At 42.3% G+C, this 9,089-nt stretch overlaps 1 long non-coding RNA gene across 1 annotated transcript; it reads right to left on the bottom strand.

The window, feature by feature from the left end:
- Positions 1–4,831: 4,831 nt before the first annotated feature.
- On the bottom strand, positions 4,832–7,556 carry LOC118396147 (uncharacterized). The gene is made up of 4 exons (XR_004828141.2): positions 7,367–7,556; positions 6,298–6,398; positions 5,484–6,173; positions 4,832–5,352 (listed from the first exon to the last, which is right to left on the bottom strand). It is a non-coding gene; the product is annotated as an uncharacterized LOC118396147 (long non-coding RNA).
- Positions 7,557–9,089: the final 1,533 nt, after the last annotated feature.

Genomic DNA, 9,089 nt, shown 5'->3' on the forward strand with positions numbered 1-9,089 from the left:
CTGAAGTGCCCCAGATTTTTAAGGCGCTGTGTTCCAATGTCTCCTTATATGGCTGTGAATGGGCCAGGAATGAGCTTACACTTTCTGTCGTTTCCCCAAGGTGTCTGCAGCATTGTGACGTATTTGTAGGCATATCACTGGAAGATTGACCATTTTACACTACAGCTACCAGGTGCTCGTTTGGTGTCCTCCGTCGCAATTATTGCGTAATCTCCAGCTGCGTGTATTTTTGCTTCCGATGAGAAACCCAACTGCCGCGAATGATTTATCATCGAATAGATATGTGAAAAACACCTTGAGGATTGATTCTAAACAACGTTTGCCATGTTTCTGTCGATATTATGGAGTTAATTTGGAAAAAAGTTTGGCGTTGTAATGACTGAATTTTCGGGTTTTTTACTTAGCCAAACGTGAACAAAACGGAGCGATTTCTCCTACACAAATAAACTTTTGGGAAAAAAATGAACTTGAGTGAATATATTTCTTTCATTTCATTTGCGATTTTCATGAATAGTTAACGTTGCTTGAGGCTATGATTACGCTCCCGGATATGGGATTGCTCGACGCAAGAAGTTAACAATTACAGCACGCAGGTATTTGATTTGAGTGGCCTTTGTTGTTTAGTGTACAGATCAAGGTATGCAATGTACCACATAAGTTCAGTTAATTGGGTAATGACAAGCCTTCATTTGAAACAATGAGAACTGAAAATGTCAATGATCTACAATATCTCTGTCACACCCTGACCGTAGGGATCCTTTTTCTCTGTTTGGTTAGGTCAGGGTGTGACTAGGGTGGGCAATCTATGTTCTATTTCTTTGTTGGCCGGGTATGTTTCCCAATCAGAGGCAGCTATCTATCGTTGTCTCTGATTAGAGATCATACTTAGGCAGCCTTTTTTCCACCTGTAGTTGGTGGGATCTTGTTTTTGGTACTGTGCTGTTTAGCCCTACTAGACGTTACGTTTTGTATTTGTTTGTTTTTCGGTGTTCATTTAATAATTTAAAATGTATGCCTACCACGCTACATCTTGGTTCGATCCTTCCATCGACAACCGTAATAATATAATAATAAAATAAATGCCATTTAGCAGACGCTTTTATCCAAAGCGACTTACAGTCATGTGTGCATACATTCTACGTATGGGTGGTGCCGGGAATCGAACCCACTACCCTGGCGTTACAAGCGCCATGCTCTACCAACTGAGCTAACTTTCTGAAGTCAACAGCTCTAACTTGTAAAATCTGAGCCTTCTTGGAGAGACACTCCACACAGCAATCCCTTCTCTCAGCCCTCCAAGTTTGTTAAAAGGTTATTTCAACTTCAACTCTGTGAACTAGTGTATCACACACACTCATATTTTGCTTCTAGTGACGTATCAAAATCTTTCTCCAGCATCTGCTCCTCTCACTGTGAGTAAGGGGGGGAAAATCCATCACCCTCCCCCAGGGTTTGCATAAGCCTCTCAGAGAGGTGAGGTGGGGCTAGTGGTCTATTTGCTGATGGGATTTGCCCTGTCTTCTCATATTTGATATGTGAACACTCCACTCTTTAGTCTGGTGTGGGTGTCTTGGTCAGGGCTTAGATTTTATCCATGGTTCTGACAGAGGCACTAGGTGGTCAAGTCAGACCACACACTTAGAAACTTTCAGGGACATAGTCTACTTGAATGTTTAATTGTCATGGAACATTTACAGTGCCTTGCGAAAGTATTCGGCCCCCTTGAACTTTGCGACCTTTTGCCACATTTCAGGCTTCAAACATAAAGATATAAAACTGTATTTTTTTGTGAAGAATGAACAACAAGTGGGACACAATCATGAAGTGGAACGACATTTATTGGATATTTCAAACCTTTAACAAATCAAAAACTGAAAAATTGGGCGTGCAAAATTATTCAGCCCCTTTACTTTCAGTGCAGCAAACTCTCTCCAGAAGTTCAGGGAGGATCTCTGAATGATCCAATGTTGACCTAAATGACTAATATTGATAAATACAATCCACCTGTGTGTAATCAAGTCTCCGTATAAATGCACCTGCACTGTGATAGTCTCAGATGTCCGTTAAAAGCGCAGAGAGCATCTTGAAGAACAAGGAACACACCAGGCAGGTCCGAGATACTATTGTGAAGAAGTTTAAAGCCGGATTTGGATACAAAAAGATTTCCCAAGCTTTAAAACATCCCAAGGAGCACTGTGCAAGCGATAATATTGAAATGGAAGGAGTATCAGACCACTGCAAATCTACCAAGACCTGGCCGTCCCTCTAAACTTTCAGCTCATACAAGGAGAAGACTGATCAGAGATGCAGCCAAGAGGCCCATGGTCACTCTGGATGAACTGCAGAGATCTACAGCTGAGGTGGGAGACTCTGTCCATAGGACAACAATCAGTCGTATATTGCACAAATCTGGCCTTTATGGAAGAGTGGCAAGAAGAAAGCCATTTCTTAAACATATCCATAAAAATTGTTGTTTAAAGTTTGCCACAAGCCACCTGGGAGACACACCAAACATGTGGAAGAAGGTGCTCTGGTCAGATGAAACCAAAATTGAACTTTTTGGCAACAATGCAAAACGTTATGTTTGGCGTAAAAGCAACAGCTCATCACCCTGAACACATCATCCCCACTGTCAAACATGGTGGTGGCAGCATCATGGTTTGGGCCTGCTTTTCTTCAGCAGGGACAGGGAAGATGGTTAAAATTGATGGGAAGATGGATGGAGCCAAATACAGGACCATTCTGGAAGAAAACCTGATGGAGTCTGCAAAAGACCTGAGACTGGGACGGAGATTTGTCTTCCAACAAGACAATGATCCAAAAGATAAAGCAAAATCTACAATGGAATGGTTCAAAAATAAACATATCCAGGTGTTAGAATGGCCAAGTCAAAGTCCAGACCTGAATCCAATCGAGAATCTGTGGAAAGAACTGAAAACTGCTGTTCACAAATGCTCTCCATCCAACCTCACTGAGCTTGAGCTGTTTTGCAAGGAGGAATGGGAAAAAAAATGTCAGTCTCTCGATGTGCAAAACTGATAGAGACATACCCCAAGCGACTTACAGCTGTAATCGCAGCAAAAGCTGGCGCTACAAAGTATTAACTTAAGGGGGCTGAATAATTTTGCACGCCCAATTTCAGTTTTTGATTTGTTAAAAAAAGTTTGAAATATCCAATAAATGTCATTCCACTTCATGATTGTGTCCCACTTGTTGTTGATTCTTAAAAAAAAAAGTTTGTTTGAAGCCTGAAATGTGGCAAAAGGTCACAAAGTTCAAGGGGGCCGAATACTTTCGCAAGGCACTGTATATGGACATTGGTGACTATGAATCCATACATGACAGATTTATCACGCTTATTTTGGGAAAATGAAAGATTCATATACCATCCATTCTGCGCCACCCAAAATATGTTCCACCTTTCTGAATGAGACCACTGCTGTCTTTTTTTCTTCAATCCAAAACATCCCCTGTTGTGTGGATCTTTTTTTAAAACTTCAATAAAAACACACTTGACTGGCATACACTGGGGATCCTCCTCTCTCAACTGGAACACATTAAGTTCACTGTGATAAACAGCTTGCTCAGAGACTCTAAGTTGAACATTGATGTTTGATCTTTCATTTGTGGTCTCACACATGGGGCGCTCTTTGTGTGTGTTGTTGTAGCCCGTAGGCACAGTGGGCTCTGTGTGCAGGCCAGACAGGGGCACTGGGCCAAGCGGACAGAGAGATACAGAGCTCTCATCTCTAAAGCTGGCTTGACCCTCTCATACAGTCATACAGGGGGAGTGTGTGACCAGGGCCAACACAGCTGTTTAGACACAGGGTCTGGGAGAATGGGAAGACGGGAGGCAGAAAGGCGGGAGGATGGGAGGGGGAAACGACTCAATATGCAATAAGGCAAAGCTGTTCTGTGTGCTGCAGTTTTTGTCCGATTTAGAAAGAAACTGCAATCCACACTGGGTTTTGAATATTTCCTTCCATGCATGGCACAAGTTCACGTTAGAGTATGAACGCAAAATAACTTCTGGTAACTAGTCACCATAAAATACATTTTGCTCAGGTACGCTACCATACAGTATCTGTACTACTCTTAGCTATTCTGTAAAACGTTACTCAAAGAGCCAAGGAAAATATAATGACTGCAGGTAGAACTGATGAATGAGTTCTTACAGCAGAATTCTGTTAAGTGTGTTCCTTATTATCGATCAAACTGAACAACCTGATGGAACTGAGTGAAAGTCACCTTGATATAATTCTGGCAATCAATCATTTCCAAACCGCTCTTTGTTGTGGTTGGCAGTGCCATTAGCATGTTTGGGGAAGGAACGCTAGGGTCTATAGTGATTAGCACGATGAAGGACCTTGTTTACCTATATTCCCTCTATTGGCTATTATTTCTGCTCTTCTTCACTAATTTCCCATGGATGGTTGGTCTCCGATAATACAGTATTCCCATTAAAATGGATAGTCCCTCCCTCTTATCTCTTGCTCTGTGTGTGCGGGTGTGTGGGTTGTGTGCGTGTGTGCGCATGTGTTTGTGTATTTTAAGCCTTCTCTTCTCAAACCAGTTGTATCATAATAGGGAAATCTACCATGAAATTAGTCAAAAATTACAATCTTAGAAACTCAGAGATTGCCTATGCTTTCTTTACTAAATCCTGGCGCTATCAATAACATGTTCAGGAAGCTGGCATCACTTATTTGACATGGGTCATCTTTTCTTCAAATCTCAGTCAATTCATGTATCTTGGAATTCATTGTCTGTCATAGAAAAAGTATCTCCTTATAGGTACGAAACAATATAGAAATTCCTTCACTCATCCAGAAAATATGCACCATTTGTTTATACAGTACACCAGACTTCATCAACACAGTACAAAACAGCACCTGTACAATATCCACCTGGATGTAATGCTTTGTGGTCATGGTCATTGACTTCTCCATACACTGGAGCATTGTCTGTCTTCCTGCCAGCCTTCACTATGACAGCATGAGGAAACAACTTGCTGAACACCTGGTCTGGGATCAGGGTGCATCAAACCTGGCCTTTGGTCTCAGTTGGGCTGCAGTGGGAGTGAAACCTATGGTTTCCTGAAGTAGTTTGCGTGTGTTGGAGACATATGGCTGTACCTGGTGTTATGTAATCCCAGCCTTCACCATCTGCCTGGAGGCCCAGGCGTTCAGAGCCTGCCAGGCTCCCTCTCAATCCAACACCACTCGAGCGCTGTCATTCAGGGCTTTTTAATCTAGCCACCATTCTTTGCCTTGTTCCACTTACCCAACATAAATGTGTACAAATAAGCTGTATTAGTGTTACCTGCAGGCTCCCACTCCTATTGGCTCAATGCTGGAAGGAGAAAAGAAGCTGTTAAATGTGTGTGAGAGAGAGAGCTGGGTCTTGTGGTGCCCACAGTTTGTTGACAGGAGGGACCAGTGCAAGGTGGGAGTTATTGGAAAATAAATAATAAATCACCTCACCTCAGTGACAGGGAGTGTCCCTCGCAGTGCACATCTCCTGTGTGGGTGTCGACCAGCCTGTGTTCCTGATTGCTTCCCATCGTAATGCACATGCTTATATCATAGAAACTATGTGAAATTATGGACCTATATATTTAAAAAAATAACTGCCCTTTATCTGGCCTGCAAATTGATTTTGACAAACAAATCGGTCCCCAAAGAATGTTGAATTTCAAAATCCCACTGTGGCCCTCAAGCCAAAAAGTTTGCCCAGCCCTGCTCTAACGAGTACTCATGCAGCCCACCAGGGATGCATCATTATGGAGCTAGACTAGAGTGAGTGAGAAATGGATAAGGTGCTCCTATGGCCTGAATAACATCCTGACCTTTCTTACTGTGAGACGCTGCTGTGAGTTCTCCACAAGCTCTTTCCATTTCCCATAAGGCACCTTGACTTAGGCGGTTCATACTCAGAGGTGATTTAGCAGACTACCTCTCACTTCAGGACATCAAAATCAGAATTTATTGAAGGACTCAAAACAAGCTGGGTGGCATTACAGCTAAAGCCAAGACAGGTTTATAGTCAACCGAGGCAAAAGTCTGAAAAAGCCATGAACAATTTTCCCTTTACAGAGAACATGGGAGACAGTCTGGTGGCTTTTGTAAATATTGAGTGGAGGGGTGTTCCAGTAACATGGTCTGCACATTCATCTGTGGAGAGAAGAGTACAAAGATGAGCACCCATGAGGATTCAGGGAGAGAGGATCTGTGTTTGATCACCCATCAGGTGTCAGCCATGTTTCGGTTGTTAAAAACACAGGAGGCTGCCGCTCACACTTGTTTGTGCCGAGCACATTTCTTCAAAGCCCCTCCACAGCTCTGTAGCGCCTCATTTAAATAGAACGTTTGTTTCAGCTGGTAGCGTTGGTGGAGCTCCTGTTGACACAGGACATTTTCCCCATGAAAACACATCACTGTTTCCTCTCCTCTGTTTGCATTAATGAAGGTGATTAATGACAACATCTAAGATCCAAAGGCTATCAAACGATTTGTGGCGCTCTGAAAATCCATCCTAATTTTTACACATTGCTACATATAATGACAGAGCCTACTGTAGATGGGGAAATAATAAACGCATCACATGCATGTTAGGAAAGCCTGAATCTACAGAATTGACAAGAAATACCAGGAACTTAACATGCTCTCCTTATATCAGACGTGTAATTATCCCTGAATTTAGCCAGTAGCCTTTTACATACAATGTATTTGGCATACATGTACATATTTTAACATCACTAAGATATACACTCTGATATTTCTTGAGTTGAGGTTGCTGTCAGGCTTTTGTAAGTATATGGAACGTACTGTCTTACCCCATGCACACAGACAGCTTTAAGTTTTAAAGTAATAAAAAAAAATGAAATGTATTCCTGCATACTACGAGATGGTAAATGTTAGTGCCTACTGCATCACACTCCATATCACTTCTCCCCATATGAAAAAATAGTTTGCTATTTTGGAACCCCCTGGCAGCCATAGTAGATCACCACAGACCCAGAGCTCATTTATCTTTTGTCAGAGATGAAGCCAAACTAACGCCATCTCCTGAAGCCGCTAAAGAATGAGGGACATAGGGAGGGTAAAAATAAACCTGGAGCTCAGGTAACTACACAGAGCAGTCACTCCACAAGTAATGGGTGGCTTCTTAAAAGTGGAACTCTGTTCGGAACTCTCTCTCTCTCACTCTGCTAGAGAATTGTGTTGTTTTGTCTCCAAGAAACTTAATCTCTTTGCCTGTCTTCATTTACAGGGATACAACAGAGTTTCATTAAAAATAATGGAGTAATTGTTTGACGAGATGAAACATGTTTTGAATAATCATCCAACGTCGGTAAGCACCTTACCTGTAACGGCAGATTTCCTCCTCTTCGTCTGAAGAGGAGTAAGGATCGGACCAAGATGCGGTGTGGTAAGTGTTCATGACGATTTTAATAAGAAAAGCACCTAACACTTTGAAATACAAAAACAATAAACGAATACGTGAAATAACCAAACCGAACCAGTACCGTGTGGCAACAAACACCCACACGGAAACAAACACCCACAAACCAACAGTGAAACCCAGGCTACCTAAATATGGTTCTCAATCAGGGACAACGATAAACAACTGCCTCTGATTGAGAATCATATCAGGCCAAACACAGAAATAGAAAACACATAGAAACACAAACATAGACTGCCCACCCCAACTAACACTCTGACCATACTAAATAAAGATAAAACAAAGGAAATAAAGGTCAGAACGTGACATTACCATTGGCACGGATAGTGAAAAAGTAAACAAACCTTTACCAGACCGCATTAGACAATGCAAATCCAATATTGATGAACATGCAAAATTATCATGTGGACATTGGGTAACATTTCTTTAAAATGTTTGAAATACTATAATTTACTATACTATACTATACTATAATTTCATAATTTGATTGAAAACAGATGATTAAGGGGTTTGGGGGGCACATAAGGGTAAATACATATGGTAGCTTGGAAATGGCAGTCAGTATCAGTGTGCCACAAATCACCCTGCTCCCCCTACATCACCACCATGAATATACAACCCATGTGACTTCCCATCCCTTCAAGCTCTGTGTCTAGAAACAGGATTGAACAGGCCTGTATTATGATAAGCACTAGCCATGAGAATAATACATCACATCGACAAGGCAATGATGGGTCATACTCCAAATGAGTGGTCTGTGGATCCTAACTCTGAGCCACGTCTTGGTGACAACCACGTATCTCTGATACAGAAGACCCTGCTGTGGCTGACTCTCTGGCTCCCTTTCTCCTTGTCTGTCTCTATCTCCACACTCCAGGGCAGCTCCAGCCCAGAGTCAGAGCCAGGTCCTGGGGAGGGGGATAAACACCCTGCCCCCATGCACACACAGCCAGTGTGACTACTGTCACTGGGGAAACACACCATGACTAAAGAAAGGCCCCACTATGATTGTTTCTCCATGCCTGATGTGGCCTGATGATGGCTCATCCCTAGTCTGGAGATGAGACCCTGATGAAATGTCAGGAGTCAAACAGCATCAAATGAGAAATCGACAGACAAGCGCTGCATATGATGGAACATTAGATGTCTTGGTCTTCGAATGTCTCTTCACAGGTGCTAATATGGTGGTTCTGGTTCTGTGTGTATTCTCTATCCATCCTGCATTATGCCTGAACCCAAAGCCATAAAGCCCAACACTGGATACTCATCCAAACAGGGTCGGAAGTTCAGCTGTTTCAGAACACATAGAGTTGTCACATTTATGCAGCAAACCACCAACAACAGTTAACTAGATATACACGGAAGGTAAACAAAACATTAAGGACACCTGCTCTTTCCATGACATAGACTGACCAGATGAATCCAGGTGAAAGCTGTGATCCCTTATAGAGGTCACTTGTTAAATCCACTTCAATCAGTGTAGCTGAAGGGGAAGAAACAGGTTAAATAATCATTTTTAAGCCTTGAGACAATTGAGATATGGATTGTGTATGTGTGACGTTCAGAGGGTTAATGATTTAAAGATTTAAGTGCCTTTGAACAGGTTATGGTAGTCAACATGGGCC

Source organism: Oncorhynchus keta, chromosome 17 (assembly GCF_023373465.1).
Source record: "Oncorhynchus keta strain PuntledgeMale-10-30-2019 chromosome 17, Oket_V2, whole genome shotgun sequence".
NCBI lineage: Eukaryota > Metazoa > Chordata > Actinopteri > Salmoniformes > Salmonidae > Oncorhynchus > Oncorhynchus keta.